Raw genomic sequence first — 20,080 nt, 5'->3', positions numbered from 1 at the left:
GGATCGCCCCTCATATCGCCTCAGCAGATCTGGATCTCCTTGGCATTGGGTGTCTTTAAAGCCTGCCTGGCTCATTGGGAAGAGCTCCCAAGGCCGGGAGTTGCCCAAATAGCTGAACAGAAGAGACACTAACTGTGATAATGGAGTGTTGTTCCGACTCAGGGGATTGTCAGTCCTGGGAGGTGGCCGCACTGCCCTCTAGTGGACGCTGCCGAGATTGCAGCCCCACTTCCCTGCTTCCTGGTCGTTCTCACCTGAGGGTCCCCGCGCCCCTGCAGAGGTGGGGCCTCTGGGACCCAGGGCTTGGGTGCACTGCCCACCTGCCTTTGGACCATGTTGCTTCACCTTTTCAAATCCATGGGCACGTTTTAGCTTCCACCACCTTGACGTGTTTGTGATGACATCACTGGTCACAGGTTAAATTTTCTAATTATCTATCAAATAGGAGCCTCAGGTGTGTTCTTTGACCTGGCGCGGTCTCAGCTCATGCACAAGGACCCTCGGGGGTGTGCACCCCAGCCCGAGAGGCCCGGGCTCCGAGCCGCCTGTGACCCTCCCTCCAAGTCCTGTGCCAGGCCTGAGAGCCTGGGGGTGCCCTGCGGGACACCCCACCTTCCTGTCCTGCCATGGGGACGCTCTGAACCACTCTCCAGACTGAAGAGGGCACCTGAGCGACTAGGTTATGGTCATGGGGACTTGAGTGAGCATGGGCTTCCACGCAGCGGGTGGCTGTCGTGTGCCAGGGGCTGCGTGAGACCCTTGTCACCCTCTCCCACCGTCCTGCAGAGGCGGGGCTCGTGCTCACAGGACAGAGGACTCGGTGGCTTGTCTCTTCAGGTGGAATCCCACAGGACACAGCCCCACCGCGGCCCACTTCCCGCCCAGCCCCGGGCCCATGTCCCGGGCAGCCCCTCTCTCTTGCTCTGACCCACCAGCCACTGGGAACCTGGGGAGCCGTCTTCCACACGGATGGAGCGTGCAACACCCGTAACAGTGGGGCTTGGACGAAAGCATGAGGCCCGGGTGGGGAGGGCCCCTCGGTACCCCTCGTCCTGCACCGGTGTGGAAGGTGAAGGGTTAGTCCTCTCACGGACAGGGGCCATTTTGGCCCCAAAAGGTTGATGAATTTTCCCGTGGTCACACCTGTGGGTTGTGATAAATCATTCTGGCCTTATCTGCATGTCACCCGGTTGTCACTTGTCCACGAGCTGCGCTCGTCCGTGGTCCCTCTTCTTCCCTCCAAGAGCTGGGGCTGCCGGGCTGCCTGCGGGGTCTGGAGGGGCAGAGTGGAAACGTACTGGCAAACACTTACCAATAAGGGGCCTCCCAGGAGATAAAAGCACGTGCCCCGTCTATACAAGCACGTTTATGTTCATTATACATTTCACTGGCATAAGGGTGGTTAGCAAACCCACGTGTACTAAATGATAACACCCTACTGTGAATCCCACACAACTGCAACTTCAGCGCAGCTTGCCTTTCTGGCAAAACCCACCGTCGGCTTTTGAAATCGCACTGCGGCCAACGGGAGGAGCGTGAGCAGGCTGTGAGCGAATGCTCCATCGAGGTCTGAGTCAGCCGAGAAGCTGGGGCGCATCATTGACAAGCGGTTACTGTTCCGACCTGAATGACGGTGGTGTTCTGATTCGTTGTAACTGGTACCTCCGAAGGGGACTAACGAAGGCACTTGTCACCACTGGGCTCGTGCTGCAGCGGAGGGAGTAACTGCCTCGCTGAATTAGATAATTGTTCTCCAACCCTGGAAGAAGGTGTCCCCAGTGTTTTGGCACCACTCACAGTGACACAGCTACAGACCTGATGCACACTTCACAGGCTGATTTGCATCAGTAGCATTTTCCTGTCACTTCCTAGACCGTCGACACGCGTCATAACGGCGTCGGGCCTGGCACAGCGTGTCTTCCTTCCAGACGCAGTGGACACAGTGACCCCGAATGGGAGTGAGATCCTTAGGAAGCAATGGCTTCTAAGTAATGAGTTGCTTTTAAAAAAATTAATAACTTATTTCATTATAAGTTTGGACTTTTTCACTTTTAATAGTGGGAAGAGGCACCTGAGAGATTCCTGAAGCGTGTGCCCGCCGGCCCTGAGGAGTCGTGAGTGGCAGCTCCTGTCCAGCCCCAGAGAAGCAGCCCCGTGGCGTGACTCAGCGCCGTTTCTGTCTTTTCTGGTTTCCTGAGGTGTAACTGACAAGTAACATGGTAAGACACAAAGTGTACATCATAAGGATATATGTGCACATTGAAAAAGATTCCTCCCTTCTAGTTACTTAGTATCTATCCCTTCCAGCTCTTAGAAAGAGAGATGTAGTAACTCTCAGGGAAAAAGTGTCCAGTCTCATTGTTTCTCTTGGTGCTTCGGGCCCCTATCAATCTCCAAACACACGATACTGCCCTCTAGTGGCCACCAGGAGCATGAGCTGGAGCCTCTAACTTGCGGGGTGAGACGCAGCCAACACCTGCAGCAGGCGACCTGGGAGAAGCACAGAGAGTGGGGACCCCCTGCCAGGTGCTTCTGAAGCCCCTTGTTCTACCTTAGAATTGCAAGTGGTCCCTCAGTCTACTCCACACTGTGCGCGTTTGCTCAAAAATAAAGATCACACTTCCCCTGGAATCTTCCTGTGACGGTGACGGTCCAGGTGACGGACGCAACCTTTCAGTTATGGGACGGCACTCCAACGAACTGAGCCACACCTATTTTCAATTGTCCTGTCCTGCACTTCGTAATAATTACAGTCATTTGCTGAGCATTTACAATAGGCACTCAACTAATTTATCCTCACCTCCGAGAAAAGCACAAGGTAAAACTCTTTGTAAAGAGAGAAAAATGAGGCACACAGATGTCATGTGACCACCCAGGGCCACACAGTTAGTAGCGAGAGAGAGACTGGAATGCCCAGCGGTCTGAGACAAAAGCCTGGCTCTTAAAACCCCTGACACATTGTATCGCTCCTCACACAAGTGGCTTTCAAACTCTTTGTAACAAAGAACGTGTCAGCATTACTCCCAGGAACCCCACGCCATACCCCGATGTCCATGGATCCAGAATGGATACATTTTGGTTTATTCATGCATCGGAGTATTACAAGTCAGTGAAAACTAATGCCTTTCTGCTGCAGGAAGTGACGTGGGTGAGCCTCACAGTCATAAGGTGAGTGGAAGGAACCAGCCACAGAGGAGTGCACCTGTTGTATGGTTCCTCTGTAAGAATTTCAAAACCAGTTACTGCAGCTTAGAACAGTGGGTGCCTTTGGAGCTGGGGGAGTACAGAGGAATGGCAGGCGCTGAGGGAGCCAGCAGGGGGCCGGGAAGGTTCTGCACACCCGTCGGGGTGCAGGCGTGGGGAAACTCACCGAGTTGCGCTGAAATTTCTGCTCGGTGTTGCACCGCCCTGTGGGGGCAGGAGGTGGCCACACCCCAGTCCCCAGACCCCGTAAAGATGTTCCGTGTGGCAGCAACAGGAGCTCTGCAGATGTGGTTTAGGCTACAGACTTAAAATGGGGGGGGTTCTCCTGGGTTACTGGGGAGAGCCCGATGGAATCTGACGGACCCCAACAAGCAGTGATGCAGAGTGACATGTGGCAGACGCCAGAAGTTCAAAGTGCTGCCGTAACAGAGCCCAGACTCGGCAGCTTCCGACCACCCGGCCCGCACAGGAAGGGTCACTTGGCGACATCCGTGGGTTCCGGGAGTCGAAGCGAAACGATGGACAAGGAAACCAGTCTGCCGACAGCTGAGTGAGTGAACAGGGTCCAGCTCCTGCTGAGTCTCATCAGTCTTAGGAGGCAAGGACATCGACTGAAACCATGTTACTCGGGGACCTGCTGTCTGTCACAGTTTCCCTAGGTCACAAGTCCAGGTGGGCTCTGGGTCCTCTGCTTGGGGTCTCATGAGGCCAAAACCAAGGTGTCGGCTGGGCGTTCCTGGCTGCAGCTGGGAGGGGGGCTCTCTACTCTGCCCAGCATCCAGAATTCTCTCCCCCCCGAGGGCTTTTCCCCCAAATAAACCCCAGGCTGAAGCCCTCACAGTTACCTGGCGCGTGAGGCATCTGCTCAGTGGGCCTGATATCAGGGACCGGGGGAGGGGAGTGCCTTGGGGCCAGCGTTGGGGAGGGCCCTGCACCCCGGGGCTGGATGCACCCCGCCCGCTCCCCAGCAGAGCCGCAAGCCAGTGCTCACAGCGCTCGACCAAATGCTCTCACTCATCCCTTCACTCCTGAGTTCTCCGGGTGGGAAAGAAATGCCACTTGGGGGCTGAGGGCTGGGACCCCTCCCTGCAGACTTACTCACTTGGACTGGGGTCCCTCTTCTGCCAGGAGAGTGTTTTTCTGTGAAGTCACCACATTTTTGCAAATAAAAATACAGAATACCCAACTCAATTAGAATTTCAGATAAGCAACAAATAATTATTTTTGTAGAAATATGTTCTGTGTCACATTTGGGACATACTTGTAGAAAAAAAAAGTGTGCTATCCATTTGAAATTCAAAGCTTCCTGGGTACTCTGTGCTTTATCTGACAACCCCTGCCAAGGTCCCTCCCCAACTGCCACCAGCTGGAACAGTCACCTCCCACCCCAGGACCCCCTAGGATACAGCCCAACACACAGCCACCTGCCAGGTCCCTCCCCCGAAGTCCTGTTCCAACTGCCCTGAAGGTCTCCAATGGAATCACTAAGTCACTTGTGGAATCACCTGGGGGACTCAGGGGCCTTCTGCCACCTGGGGATTCAGATTTAATTAATTTGGAGGCAGCCAGAAAAATGTAAAAGCTCTTGTGGGGGTTGGTGCAGCATCGAGTTTGAGACCGTCGGCCACGAGGCTGCTCGGACTCTGGACCCCTGTGTGCGGACCGGCCGTGGGGGGACAGGCGCACACCTGTCTGTGGTCGGTGGTCCTGGGGTCGCCCGGCCTGGGCCCCAGTGGGCCCCAGTCCTGCCCTGTGGGTTTTGGTGCGGCCTTGGCCAGTAACCCCCACTCTCAGAGCTTCCATTTCTCCCTGGTCCCTCTCGAAGCTGCTGTGAATGTCGGCTAAGACAGCGGCTCTCCCAGTGTGGTGCCCCCGCCGGCCTCACTGGGGGCCGTGGGACATATGCTGACCCCCCACCCCACCCCAGGGCTTGTCCATCAGAACCTGGGCGGGGGCCACAAGCTGTGGGCCCTGCAGACGCCTACGTGGCCACCGGCCACCTCAGGCCAGTGAGGGTGTCTAAGGAAAGATGGGGATGAATGAGCAGTGAGTCCGGGGCTGTCTCCTCTCACCCCCAGGAGCCCAGGTGCACCCTCCCTCCACCTGCCTGGTGGGCGAGAATCCGCAGGCGGCCTCAGGGCCCGGCGTCCTCCCTCCCTGGTCTGGAGCCTCACTTGGGACCTCTGAGAGGTACAGGCTCCATCAGGCACCTGCCTCCCCTCTCTTCAGGCCGATAATTCTGCCGCTGTGCCCAGGGCAGCGCCCCCCAGAACCTCCCAGAGCAAGATCCTCTGGCTCCCACCGAGTTCCACTGAATGGCCCCCCGAATCTTGAGTTTGGGCACATTTCAGGGAGAAAGCTTTTAATTCCCCTCCAATTTCTTTAAATCCTGCCAACTGCCCGCTGCTTGAAATGTGCAGTGGTGTGGGTTATGGGTTAGAAGAGTATAAATAGTAGTTTCTTCCTCGGGCTGTCAAAACAACCCCCATCCTGGCCGGGGCTGGAACTGCAGAGAGCCAGGGGCTTGGCCTAGACCGGGGGCACCAGCTGACTTCTCTGGGTCCCCATTTCTCCCCTCAAATATGAGAGTAATAATTGCTGTTGGGATGATCAGGATAATAAGAGAATTTGCTTTACCCCACCCCCACCCCAGGCAGTCTGAGTGTGGCGCTTCTTAAGATCACCTGCGGAGGCTTGACCCTCGGATCCCCAGGGGTGACCCGCCTGGGGTGGGGGCTGCTTCCCAGCTTTCCCCAGCCGCCTGCGAGTGCCAGGTGCGGCCCGGGTGGGGAGCTGTGGCCTGGGGGGCCCGCAGGGTGACTGCCCATTGGGTCTACTTTCCCTTCTTTGGGGAATGGCACCGCTGTCTCCTCGGGGGGCCCTGGCCTCAGGCGCACACACCTCGGCTGACACCGCTTTGGGGGCCTGGGCCTCGGGCCGGGGCTCCGTGAGCCGCTGAAGCCCATATACAGCGACTTCGCTGGGTTTCAGGGGTTACAGCCCCAGCAGAGCGGGCGGGGCTGTTCATCAGAAGCAGACACAGATGGGGGTCTCTTCCTCGATGGTCCTCCTGGCACGTCCACCCATCTCCCCCCCACCCCTGCTGCCCACCCCCCGGGGTGCCCCCGCCCCGATGGCCGGAGGTGCTGCCCTGCTCCTGAGCCCCTGGGGGCCTCAGTGTCCCTGTCCTCATGGAGCTTCTGCTGTACGGAGCACTCCCGAGTCCTTGGGGCCTGGCAAGGCCATGAGTCACCCCCACACCTGGTGACGTCGCAAATGCTCCCCGAAGCCCTCCTCCAGCTGGCCTGTGAGGAGGCCCCCCCAGAAGCCTGGGCCCTGATGCTGGGACGCTGAGTGACAGCCATTGGCGTAGCCGGGGTCACACGGGTGGCTCTTCAGCGATGGAGGAGGAGGAAGGGGTTTCCGAGGCCGGTTCCGTGGATTTGTGGGTGGGGAGCTCTCTGGGGGTCTCGGCGGACGGGTTTTGTCTTTCCCGCGGGGCCCTGGAAGACAGCCCGGCGGCTGCCCCTTAGCCCAGATGACCCAGGGGTTGGGGACCCAGCAGGGCCTGGGAACAGGCTCTTCCTGGCCCTTCTATGTGGCGTCACCAGCCCCACCACCTGAGGGAAACAGGCTGGTCGCCTGGGGGTCACCAAAGGCTCCCACCTCTGCTTCAGGCTCTGCTGCGGCCTTCTTGACATCTGACTACTTCTGAACAAGGGGCCCCACGTTCTCATGCTGCCCTGGCCCCCCCCCAAAAAGTCTGTGCCTGCCCTGACCTAGAGGGGGAAGGTCAGGTGTGCAGCGGACGGTCGGAGCCACCTAAGGTCATCTAGAATGTTGCCTCGGCCGCCTGAGTGGAGGCCTGGGGTCCCCGACATCCACGCACCCACCGCCGAGGACTGGTCACGCAGGAGCTCGCTGCAGCTCCCCCTCTTCGGTCACCACTGGGGGGCGCCCTCCAGGGAAGGCGGTCCCCTTGTTCACCACTTCCCCAAGCCGGGAGCTGGTTCCCTCCCTTCCCGTCCTGGTGGCCAATGGCGTCACGAGGAAGTCATGAATTTGAACACTTTTGATGAGTTTCCACCCACTGCATGAGCTGTGGGGCTCTTCTTTCAAATATAAAACATGTATGTACACGGCACGTACACATCACACACACGTGAGCACCGATTGGCTGTTTAATGGCGGCAGAGTGTCACTGTTAATAATTTAAGTGTGCCGGTAAGTGCTGCATGTGACCACCTTGATTGCTAAGATTCCTCCGTGGTTCTTGGTGCTCTGCACTGGAATATTTATGGATGAAATGGAAACAAAAATAAAAAACACCGCACAAGGTGGCCTCGAGGCTGCCCCCTGGGACCGCAGGGGACTTGGGAACTTGGGACTTCTGAGCACCCAAGGCTCATGTCCCAAGAGACCGCAGGCCACGAGGGCTGTTCTGTGACTCAGCACACCTCTGGCCACAGAACACCGGGCAGGGCGGGGGGACCTGGGGCTGCCAGCCACTGGGCGGGGATTCCGACAGAAGGAGGGAGACCAAGGAGGGGCAGCAATTCTGTGACCTGGAAGTCCCACCGGGCAGGTGTGAGCTGCCTTGTCCCTGCCTTTGGGGGGCCCCTGACCACAGCTGGGTGGCTCTCAGGTGAGAACCAGGCCTTGAACTCAAGCTCTTGAAAGCTGTGATACTCTGAGCAAAGTTACCTCCTCTCTAAAGGCGGGGAAGAGACCTTATCTTTCTCATTCGCTGTTGCATCCCCAGGGCCAGGCACATAGTAGGTTCTCAGTTTGTAAGTCAATGGAAACATCTCCAAACCTGGCTTCCCCACCTGCAGCCTGTACCTCCCGGAGGCAAACATGTGTGTGAGAAGGTCCTCAGCAGGCCGGCCCCCAGGGGGCAGCGTGGAGCACGCGCTGTCCTTTGGGCCAGGCTTCCCTGAGCTGGGGGCAGAGACAAGGCTCTTTCTTGGCTCCATAGGGAGGGTGCTCAGGGCGAGGCTCCTTTCATCTTCAGTTTCCATAAGAAAATGTTGCACGTGAAGGTGGTTTATTTGGCTACTGTCACCATTATCATCAACGATACCATTTCCCACTATTATCAGCTGGGCCCGTGAAACAATGTAACTGGGCATTGAACTGTGGCTCCTTGTATCTCTAGGTGTGTATCCATATCCCTGTTTCTGAGTCCGTCCGCATGCACAGCCGTCTCCGCGGACGGGGCAGCATTCTGCACACAGCCTCGGTTGGTCTGCAGGAGGACCTCAGAAGGGACCGGCTGTGTGCCGTGTTTCTGGTGGAAGAGGGGCCCACAGAGGAGACTGCGAGCAGGAGATCCGGACTGGACCTGCCTGGGGAGCCTGCCCGCCCTGGCTCCACCGAAGCCAGCAGAGCCAGGCTTCAGGCTGGGACTCGGGACCAGGCAGGGTGCCCAGGAGGGTGAGTGGAGCCTGGCCTGATGTTTGCTGAGGAAGACTGGCCTCCAGGGGCCAGGACCTGGCAGGAGAAGGAAGGAGCTGAGCCCCGCCCTGCCGGTGGAGGTGGGCAGCAACCCTCGGGGCAACTCAGTGAGTTCTGCTGTAGAACGAGCCACCCCACAATGTAATGGCTAACACCCCCGTTCAGGCATTTACCCCTTCGCCACTTTGGGCCGCGTTCCTGGGGGGCCCTGGCCCTGGCGGACGTCACCTACTCCAGCTTGTCTCTCTGTGTCCAGCAGACTCACCCAGGCCCCCTGTGGCAAAGGCAAGACACTGTGGAAGGTCACAGGAGCCCCTGAGACCAAGGTCCAGAGATGACTCCATCTCTCCTGACTCTTTCCGTCTGTCGAAGCAAATTCCAGGCAGCCTGGGGTCGAAGGGGCGCGGGGCTACCTGTTGACTCTACCTCCTGATGGAAGAGGCAGTGAAGTCATTTTGCAGGGAGGGTGCAGGGTCAAGGACGGGGGCAGTTTTGCAGTCACCGGAGCAGCCTTGAATCCTGACTCCCCCACGTAACCTTGTGTAAGCAAGCAGCTGGGCCCCCAAACCCTCCTGGGGGTGAGAAGAGCTGACTCGCAAACAGCCAGGCCTCCTCCCCAGGTCGCTTCTCTGCCCCTTGCCCCTCAGGTCACCCGCCCACCTCGCATTCCAAAGAGCCCAGGCCCCGAGGGAGGGCCTGGAACCAGGGACGGACTGGGACAGGGGACCCTGCCCCATGGTGACTAAGCACACGCCCGAGTTTTGGAGGTCAGCGCCCTGTCTCCCTCTCCGACGGCTCCCCAACATGCTCAGAACAAAACCCAAACGTCCCACCGTGGCCCCAGAAGCCCGTCCGTGCCGCCCCTTCCTCTTGCTCATGCTGGATCCCAGCTAGTGCCCCGCCAGGCCTCCCTCGGCAGGACTGCTCACCGTCTACGGGGCCACCCGCCTCCCCCGCAGCCCTCCTCTGTCCGGGGTTCGGATATCACAGGACGGGACACAGGCTCTGTGACTAAGACATTGATCTGCGGCCCCCGGTGGCAGCACTGACTATTTCAGGCGTGGGGTGGGAGGCGTGGTGATGTAGCCGGAACCTGGGAGGCTCCTTCAGGGGCTCGTGGGGGCCGCCTGCTGACTCATCTGGGGGCCGATGCCAAGCCGGGTTCAGACCCCAGTAGGCGTGGAGGGCAGGCTGGTGCCGGGCTCCCGAGATGAGCCAAAGCCCAGGCGGAAGGGGGCTCAGGACGCTGCGGGCTGTGGGGCGGGGTTGGGGTGGCATCCGGGAGGGTGCCACCGTCCCGGGCTCTGCGCTGTGTCCCGGACGGCGCCCCCCCCCACAGCCTAGTGCACCAGAAAGCATCAGTGGAGCCTGGCTTTGGACCCACCTTTGCCATTTCTGGCTGGGTGGACCTCTCTGCGCCTCAGTTTCTGCATCTATGAAGTGGGCACGAAGCAACCTCCCTGTGGGGATGACGTGAAAAGATAAAACCCCAGGGGCCATGTAATGAGCAGAGCAGTGAGGTCAGGAAGGGCAGCGGTGAAGAGCCGGGACGCAGAGCTGCCCGAGCGGCCGTCCCTGTGGCTGTGTGACCCCCCTGAACCTCCATTTTCCAAACTGTGGACCAGGCTGGTGGGAGCCTTTGGTGCATTTTCGGACAGACGGGTCCTGAGTGGAGCCGCAGAGATGGCATCACCGTCACGGGGGTTCACAACATTTAGGTAACCGCCTGCTGCGGACCCAAGTTGGATCCAGCCTGCAGGCGCAGCTAAGGTGCTACTGACTGTGGTCTGGGAAGAACTCACCGAGGCACGCAGTTCTCTGTCTCGGGAGGGGCGGGAGCGAGGCCGGCACCCGTGTTCTGCGTGTGTCCCAGAGGCCAGGCCCGGCAGGGTCCCTTCTCTCTGCCCTGTGGAGGCAGAAAAGGGTCTCAGTGCAGCGACACAGCCTCCCCGAGATCACAGAGCCGAAATCGAATGGAGCTAAGTCACCCTGCCTTCAGGGACCGTTCAGAGACCCCGGCATGCCCTGAGTGCCCCCGGGGGCTGGGGGGACTCCGAGGGCGCAGGTGCACGCTTCTCTTTCCTCTGGCGTTGCCCAGGGAGTCTGACGAATAAACAGACCCCCCCCCGCACCCCCGCCAGGAGAGCCTGCCTCTCGGAGTTTTCTGAAACGAACGGCAGAGGTTTCCGGGGCGGGGAGGTTGGTGCTGGGTGCGGTCAGCACCTAGGACTGAAGAAGTCAGAACAAGCGAGAACCCCAGACTGTTAGGTGCTGGGCCAGAAGGATCGGGTGGCAGGTGCTCCGCCCGCAGAGGTTCAGAAGGAACACCTGGCAGGTGTCAGAGGTGGAAGGAGCGAAGGCGGTGCCAGCCAGTGTGACGGGGGGAAGCCCAGGCTGCCTTTACTCCCCCGGGAATGCTGCCCTCCGCCAGCCTCGCGGTGGCTCGGCACATGGTCCAACGCGCTGGGCACAGACACTCAGAAACCCCAGAGAATGTTCTAGAGAAAATGCTGCTTCCTGACCAGAGGGGGTGCTGTTGCCTCACAAATGAGCCGCTCCAGGAGGCCGGGAAGGGGATAAATCTGCCGCGTGTGCAGCTGCGGCTGCTGGGCTGGGGCCAGGGGCCTCACTGTCCTTGGCCTCGATCCTCCCTGCGGGTGCCCAGGAGGCCCCTCCACACTCCCACAGGCCAGGGCGGGGGACTGAGCTGTCAAAGGGAGGGAATGCTGATCCTCTGAGGGGCTACAACATATCGCAAGGAGCCAAAGCCCTGGCCTTGAGAGCAGCCCCAAGTCACAAATGGCTACAATGTGTCGCAACGTAGCAAAGCCTGACCCTGTGCTAAATGCTGTGCAAATATTCCCTCCAACCCTCACAGTCACCCCAGTGGGTAGATATGCTTGTTCCCATGTAGCAGGTCACCAGCCCAAGGCCACAGGCATCTCCTCGGTGACAGAGGGGGCATTTGGACGTGGGCCTACGTGGCTCGCCTTGTTCTGCTGAGCGGAGTTTGTGTGGGACTTGCTGGGTCTGAAATTTGGGTCCTGGTGTGCCCCGCCGGCCTTGCAGGCTGGGCTGCAAGCGCCTCTTAGCATCCGAGCTGCCCAGAGTGGGGTGGGGTGGGGGGGGGGAGCGGATCTGGCAGGCAGAGAGCACTGGGAGAAGATTCCGTGAAACAATCAGCTCCGGCCAGATGTTCTGGTTTTCAGCCACGTTTTTTATGACCTACGTGGGACCCCTTCCTCATTTGGGGGGAAGAAGAGAACACAAGCGGGGAACTCGGCTTGGGCCGCCAACTCACAGTGCAGAGGGAGACAGCCGGCCAAGGCCTGGGCCCCAGCTTTAGCTGAGCCAGCAAGAAGCAGTGTTTGAGTCCATGAGTCAGGCGGGGAAGATAGCAGAGGAAATATGTGTTTTCTTTTCACATTTATGCATTAAAGGGGGGGATGGAGAACGGACAGGCAGCCATTAGCCCTCCTGCTCCCACACCTGGGCTCATGGGCGAGCAGACGTCAGCTCAGCGTTCACGAAAGCCGACTTTTTCTGACATGGATGGCTCTGTCAGCTAATCTACGTTTCTTGGGGCCGCTCTGAGTTTTATAAATAAAACTAGTGAGGATCATTTGCAGAAAATGAAGGCTGTCAGGCAGAACGTGCTAATCTCATGCTAACTGGAATTCACCGGGCACCCGAGGTCCTGGGGGGCACAGAGGACTCTCCGGGCGGGTTTTCTAAGTGACTTGACACTTGTCCACGCTGCTCGCTCTGCCCCAAATGGGACTGGCCATCGGGGGGCCTTGGCCCACCTCTCAGGTCACAAGAAGGTGAACGAGGTGGTAGTGGGGACGTCCGCAGGTCCCGGAGGGCCTCGGTGGTCCCTGCACGGCCACGCGAAGTGTCCACGGGCCACATCTGCCGAAGCCCCGTTCCTTTCCTGGTCAGCTCCTCTCCTCACTACCCCCACTGCGGTGGGAGAGCCACCCGGCTCAGTCAGGGACAGTGTGCAGGTGGCCTGTCCTTGCCGTCTGCCGGCAACTCGAAGGTCCTTGCCTCACAGTAGGGGCTCCTGCTGGGCCTGCCGGCGCTGAAGGGGTTTCCCAGGACCACCACGCTGGTCCTACAAGGGGTGAAGACTCAGGGGAGGTCCCACCATCGCTCCTTTCCCCTTCTTTTCATTCCAGAAGGTCAAGTCCAGAGGAGGGAGGAAGGCCCTCCAGCCCTTCTCTGGGTCCTCGGGCTCCTCCCCCACAAACAAGCCTCGAGCTCCTGGGGCCCACCCCCTGCCTTCCCCTCCGGGGCCATACGGTCTGGGGGGCGCTGCTGGGGGGGAGAAGCCCTCTGCCGATTACCCTCGGTGCTCCCTCATCCCACGATGAAGGACGCCTGCTGGGGTGCGCTGAAGTCGGGGGCTGGAACGGGGGCAGTTCCACCTGAGTCAAGGGCAGCCAGTTCAGGGGACTCAGCCCGCTCGGGGCCTCCTGCCTCCGTCTCTTGCTCGCCCCCCTGCCTGGTCCGGCCTTCATGTCACTGAGCTCACTCCCAGCAGTGGAGAGGAGCTGGCCTCCTGCCCTGACCTCAGCAGGAGTCCCAGCGTCCTCAGCCTGGTCTCCTGGGGTCCTCGTGAGCTTGCCTCGACTCCCCCTCTCCCACCTCCCTGCTCATGGGGGTCAGCGCCTTCACCCCAGGGCCCTGCCTGGGATGGGCAGACCCCTTCTCCCCCTGCCCAAGCCTCCAAGTCCTGCTCTGAGTCCGTCCTGACCCCTCCCCTGCACCCAAGGAGCCTGCAACCCCTCCCGCTGGGCTCCCAGCTCTCCCCAGTCCCCTCGCGACACAGGCAGTGCCACCTGACCCACAGCAGTGAGCTCCCTGAAGGTCAAGGGCCTCTCTTTATGGCACCCCCTCGCTACCCTGGCAGAAGCAAGCGTTGGTCGGCGTCTAAGTGAACAAACGAGGGTTTTCTGTGTGTGTCTTCATCGTGAGACCCGCACAGGGGGACGCGGACGACAGCTGCCCGTTGCCTGGGGGGACAGTGCACCTGTGGCCATCTTGGTGGGAATTAGGTGCTGCCTGGAGGGACAGCACGGACACGGTGTCTAACGGCCCTGTGGAGCTTCGGCACTTGAATCGGGGGCGTCCAGGAAGCTCCAGGACGGCCCCACGACGCTGGGGCCAGAGGTGGAGCCCCTCCGTGCGAGGAAAAAACCACCTGTTTTTCACTCTCCTTTTCAGCAAAACATTAAAGACCGTATGATAGTAAAGACCACTCAATTCACTTAATACAGTCCTATGAGGCTGATGCTACCATTACCTCCACTCCATCAATACGGAATTCGAGGCACAGAGAGGTCGAGTGCCTTGTCACAGGCCACACAGCAGGGCCCAGGAGGAGCTGGGACTCCATCTGCAGTTTGCTTTACCTCTTGGCCTTTGCTTCCCATCCCCCCCATGCCCTCCAGTCCCACCTCCGCCTCGAACGCAGGTAGATCAGGCCCATTGCCCCATTTTACAGCTGAAGAAGCGGAAGTTCAGAGAGAGGCAGTGACTGTGGCCAAGGCCACACAGCTGGTGGGTGGCAGAGCTGCCCTCAAGACGCGTCACGGAGCATGCTCGGGGCCAGAAGTCTTGCTGTGGGTCCCAGTCACATGCTGGTGTGGTTTGTACCTGTGGGCCAAACCTGCCTTCCAAACGTGACACCCTGTCTGTCTGTCTGCCTGCCTGCCTGCCTGTCTGTCAGATGCTTCGGCAACTCCGTCTGGAAAACGGCTGGCCTTGGACTATGTTAGGCCATTTTCAAAAGCCTCTAGTCCACGATTCAACAGGCATCAGACTCCCGTTCAGTAAAACACTGCGGCCCAGCTCGCTGGGAGCCGAGAAAGGAGAAAGCGCAGAAAACCGCAGACAGAACACCCTCCAGGGTGAACGCAAAGGCCCCATTTTGGCCACGGCATCGCAAGGTGCTTGGGCCTCGCCGGGCTCCTTTCTCCGGCACCTTCCAGGCAGCCTCTTAATTGGACTTTCAGAACCCGAGGCCTCTGCACGGCTCGCCTGCCGTCCACACCTCTGAAGAGAGACTTTCACTGAGCCTCTTACTTTTATAAGTAGCACTGTTGTCATTACCACGTGTCCCGAAAAGAATAGCTCTGCCCGGCGATCTGGGCATTCTTGCCCCAAGTTCATTTCCTCCAGGGTCAGAGTTCAGGGTTCAGGTGATGGGTCTTCGGGGAGCGATGCAGCCGGAGCAGAGTGGCATTTCTATGAAGAGTGGGCAAAGGGAGCGATCACAGCCGGAGGGCAGTTGGGGGGGGTTCAAGTCTGTGTTAACAATGCACATTCTCAAGGGTACAGTGTCTGCAATTACAGGGCCCGGGGAGGAGGCGACAGGGTGTGTTTGGAATCTTCCCTCATTTCTCTTGTTTGCTCCGCGTACGTGTGGGCTCGGAGGGTCTCTCCAGCACAGTGTGGGCTGGAGACCCGGTGAGTAAGACCAGTGTCCTCTCCAGAGGTCAGGGGCCTCCGCTGTCCTATCTCGGACACACATCTTAATGGGCTCTGGTTCCCAAGCTCCGGTCCCAGCTGGTCCGCTTCACGCGGGCGAGGCCCTAAGCCCCGCAGGCTGTATTACCTCATCTTTCTTGGAAGTTCAGAGAGGAAGGACTTTGGGTAAAGCTCTTTGCTATGTTTTTGCCTCTGTGATCTTTGTCGATGGCATTCGCCCCCTGTGACTCAGAATTCTGTCATTTCCAACATTTGGCAAAGGTGCAGAAAGCAAATAAATCAATATCGCCATGGAGACTATCACTTCTGGGCCAGACTTAACTGTGAATTTTTAAGAATGATTTCGGTAGGATTAAAAGAATTAGGAGGGCCCTCTGCCTCATGCAGCCTCCAGCAAAGCCTGTGAGGTAGCAGCTAGGTTACCGACCAAAAGTTGGATTCATTAGGTTATATAATGTGCAAATGTCTATTCTTAATTTCTTCGAGCCCATTCCAATTATTTTCTTAAAATAGCATAATTATTGGTGGGGGGGGAACACATTAACATGACATGAAAATAACAGTTATTTTCAACTGTGTTGAAATAACACAGTTTTCTTTCCACTTGGTTACAAAAATCTTTTGAACGTGCGTTTGGCCTGTACGGGGTAACAGTGCACTGACCTACGCAGGCCTATGTGGGAGGTGTCGCTCCACCGTCCTGCACACGGACCACCCACTGGCCTCGGTCCTTTCTGTTAGCAACAGGTATTCCAGGTAAGCACTTTCATTTTAGCTTTTGGAAGAACCTGGGGTTTGCATTGGCCTTTGGTACCTAATTAAAACTTCCACAGAATGAATGTCTCGGTGCCTTTTTCCCCTCCCTCTTCTCCTTGGATGAGAAAGTAATTGGGCTGCCAAGTGCACCCCACACACCGGCCTTGGCAAAGCCCTGTGTGCGGCACAGCGCCCTGCAAACTTGAAGGAGGGTGGCAGCTAGTGGGATGAGAAAGAAGGCAGGAAGTCCCGGGAGTGATTTTACTTTACTGTATTTATTTTACTTTTTTAAAAAATTTTAAATGTTTTGTTGGTTTTGCTATTGCATAGTCTCAGCTTTTCCCCCTTTGTTGCCCTCCACCCAGCACCCCCCCTCCAGCAATCCCCCCTTTAGTTCATGTCCAGGGGTCGTGCATGGAAGTTCTTGGGCTGCTCCATTTCCTATACTGTTTTTAACCTCCTCTGTCTGTTTTGTACCTACCAGTTATGCTTCTTGTTCTCTGTACCTTTTCCCACATTCTCTCCCTCCCCCTCCCCACTGATAACCCTCCATGTGATCTCTATTTCTGTGATTCTGTTCCTGTTCTACTTGCTTGCTTAGTTCGTTGTTGTTTTTTTTTAGATTCAGAGTTGTGCATTTGTTGCCATTTTAATGTTCATAGTTTTGATCTTCTTTTTCTTAGATAAGTCCCTTTAACATTTCATATAGGAAGGACCTGGTGATGATGAACTCCTTGAATTTGATCTTATCTGAGAAGCACTTTATCTGTCCTTCCATTCTAAATGAAAGCTTTGCTGGATAGAGCAATCTTGGTTGTAGGCCCTTGTCTTTCATGACTTGGAATATTTCTTTCCAGCCCCTTCTTGCCTGCAAGGTTCCTTTTGAGAAATCAGCTGACAGTCTTATAGATACTCCTTTGTAGGTGACTGTCTCCTTTTCTCTTGCTGCTTGTAAGATTCTCTCCTTCTCTTTAACTCTTGGCATTTTAATTATGATATGTCTTGGTGTGGTCCTTTTTGGGTCCAACTTGTTTGGGGCTCTCTGTGCTTCATGAACTTGTATGACTATTTCCTTCACCAAATTAGGGAATTTTTCTTTAATTGTTTCTTTTCAAATAAGTTTTCAATATCTTGAAGATATTGAAACAGTATCTTCAATATTGTTTTAATATCTTGCTCATCCTCTTCTCCTTCTGGCACCCCTATGATTTGGATGTTGGTATGTTTACCGATGTCCCAGAGGGTCCTTATTCTATTCTAATTTTTTGAAAATTCTTTCTTCTTCTTGCTGTCCTGATTGAATACTTTTTTTCTTCCTTATGTTCCAAATCACTTATTTGAATCTCAGCTGCACACCCTCCACTGTTGGTTCCCTGTGGACTTTTCTTTATTCTGCTTAACGCAGCCTTCGTGTCTGCCTGGGTCTTTTTTATGTTCCTCCAGTGAGTTCTCTGAGCATCGTGCTCACCAGTGTTTTGAACCCGGCATCTGATAGGTTGCTTATCCCCATTTCATTTCATTCTTTTCCTGGAATTTTGTTTTGTCCTTTCGTTTGGACCACATTTGTTTGTCCCTTTGTTTTGGCAGCCTCCCTGTGTTTGTGTCTGTGTGTTGGGTAGAGCTGCTTTGACTCCTTAGTAATGTGGCCGGTGTAGAAAAGGCGCCCATCTGGACGAATGTGGCTTCTTTAAATCCGTGTGTCTCCTCAATGCTTCTGTGGCCTTCTGCTCACTTTATAATCCTGCGTGAACAAGCATTTGGCTCAGGTGAGACACTGTGGATTACGGAGCAGAGTGAACAACGGATGATTAGACAGTGGACTGGGGCTGTGTTAACAACTGAGTCAAAATGTTCCCGCCAAGAAATGAGAGAAGAGGGGAAAAAGTGAGGGGAGGAAGAGGAAGGGAAGGAGGGAGGGGGAGGGCAGGAAAACACACTCCATGGATCTAGCAATCCGATTGTCTGCTGTCAAAGGGACTGAGGGTGTCTTGTCTGTCACAGGCCTCTTCTTTGGGGTGAGACAGAATTAAAATGGCACCCCCCTCAACAGCCGTGCCCGTTCCCCGACGCTGTGGGCTCCGGATCCCAGGGTCAAGGGGAAACTCGGGGCCTGGGTGGGGTCTGTCTGGGAACGTTCTCATGCTCGAGGCATCAGGCTTCTAAGCAGCTTCGACTCGGCATCCTAGGATGGCTTTGCCATGAGCCCTTTTCCCTGAGATGGAGGGTCCCCCTCAAACATACCCTTGGAATTCCAAGGCCAGATCCAACCCTGGCTTCACCCAGAAGCATAAATAGAGTTGTTTATGCACAGAAAACCGGGAGGTCCAGTCCGAAGAAGTCAGGAATGGAAACCAGGCACCAGGGTGATCTCTCCCCTAAACTCTAAGAGAAGAGTGGCTGCCCTTTTCCTGTAACTGCACCATCCTGATAGGATGCTTTCACTAACTTCAGAATCCTCTAGACACTATCTAATGCCAAGGGGAGACAAAGACCCCTTGGTGGGGAAAGTGCTGAGCCAAAAGATCGACCTCCCTGGCGTTGTCCTACAGTTAGGCATTCTCATGGCACCTCCCTGCTCTCCAGCCAGACTCTGGGCCCGCTGTCTGTGGCTCTGCGGCCTGCTGGACCTTCTGTTCGGTCACAGACGGACGCACAGCCTCCCACTCCCAGCCAGGCCGCAAAATGGGTCATCCATGGTGTTTTCCAAAGCCCAGCAGCCTTGGAAATATCTCTGGTACAATAAGAGACAAATGCTCATTACGCCCCGTGTTGACACGCTATCTGAGATAAAGAGACACATGGTTGAATCTAATCGTTTGGTCCATTAGCTGGGTGTCTGAAAGGGTTTGTAATGGTCTTTTCCTGCTTGCAAAAGAATTGCATGGGTCAGCGGGACAGACGTGCGGGATGGGACTTGTGTCATGAGAGCAGAAGGTCTTATTTTCTTTTCCAGCTCTATGGAGGCCCCACTGATGAGCAAACACAGGGCACATTTAAGGGGCTCACGTCTTGTTTGGATACACCCATCCACTGTGAAGTGATTTTGCAGTTGAGCTAACAAGCCTCTCCGTCACCGTGCCCATGGCCCCTTTTCACGGTTTTGTGGTCAGAACACTGAAGCCCTCCCCCCTCTCAGGAAGTCTCACGTGTACAGTGAACTGTGGTTAACCGTAGTCAGCATGCTGACGCTCCCGTGTCAGGGGACCCATGTCCAGGGTGAGCGCCCACTTTCTGGAGGCTGTCTCCCCCATCGCGCTCTTGTGCAGGCCAGCTCCCACGCAGCCCCGGAGCCGGGGAGCCTCGGGGGACACCGGTCTGCCAGACACCCAGGTGCTGCTGGCCTGCCTGCGAGCGTGGCGTCCTGCCTCCCCCGACTGCGGCCCACGGCGCCTCGGTCTGCCAAAGAGCGCAGTGAATCATGGGCGCTCCGTCCTAATTAAATCCAGGCGAACATATGTGAGCTGAGAGCAAGTTGGAAACGGGTCCAAAGATGGAAGAAACTTAACCCAGGGAAGAGAAGAGACAAGGTCATTTTCTCTTTGGAGACTCACAGGCTCCAGCAGTTGGGAGGGACCGAGCTTGGCGTGGGAACGCTGTAATTCCAATCTCTAGGAACTTTTTTCTGTCACTTACATCTTATCAGCAGGATTAGCAGCCAAGAGCTCTGGGCCGTGGAGTCGCCAGCTGACCTCCTAGTCTCTTTGCCTCGAAAAAGGGCCACGCAAGCAGCTTTGGCGCCTCTGCTGCCTGAGCTGCGCAGCTCCAGCTGGTGGGGGGGGGTGCTGCGTGTCCACGGGGAAAGATGGGTTGGCCACCAAATCACCACCAAACGCCCCCATGTAGGAGACAGGATCAGGTGGGCTCACCCCCACCCCGCAGCTTTGCAGAGGGCTCTGCTCCAAGCTTAACCAGACACTGAAATGTCAGCACCCTCAGGTGAGAAAGTTCCAGAAAATACCTGTAAAATAAACTGCTCTCCAGGAGGAAGGACCCTCTTTTCAGGCTTTTGCCTCTGAGCCCTGTAGGGGCGGCAGTGATCACCGTGACAGACAGCCTTCATTACACGGGCTGCACACTGATCGATATTGGTGTTCCCATGGACCGACGAGGAAATGGAGACACAGAGGTTGTTCGATCGGTCATCCAAAGCCGATCCAACAACCCTGCC

This window comes from Artibeus jamaicensis, unplaced genomic scaffold, assembly GCF_021234435.1.
Source record: "Artibeus jamaicensis isolate MK-2021 breed Jamaican fruit bat unplaced genomic scaffold, CSHL_Jam_final contig_685, whole genome shotgun sequence".
Classification (NCBI taxonomy): Eukaryota; Metazoa; Chordata; class Mammalia; order Chiroptera; family Phyllostomidae; genus Artibeus; species Artibeus jamaicensis.
Note: the sequence above shows the minus strand (reverse complement) of the source record.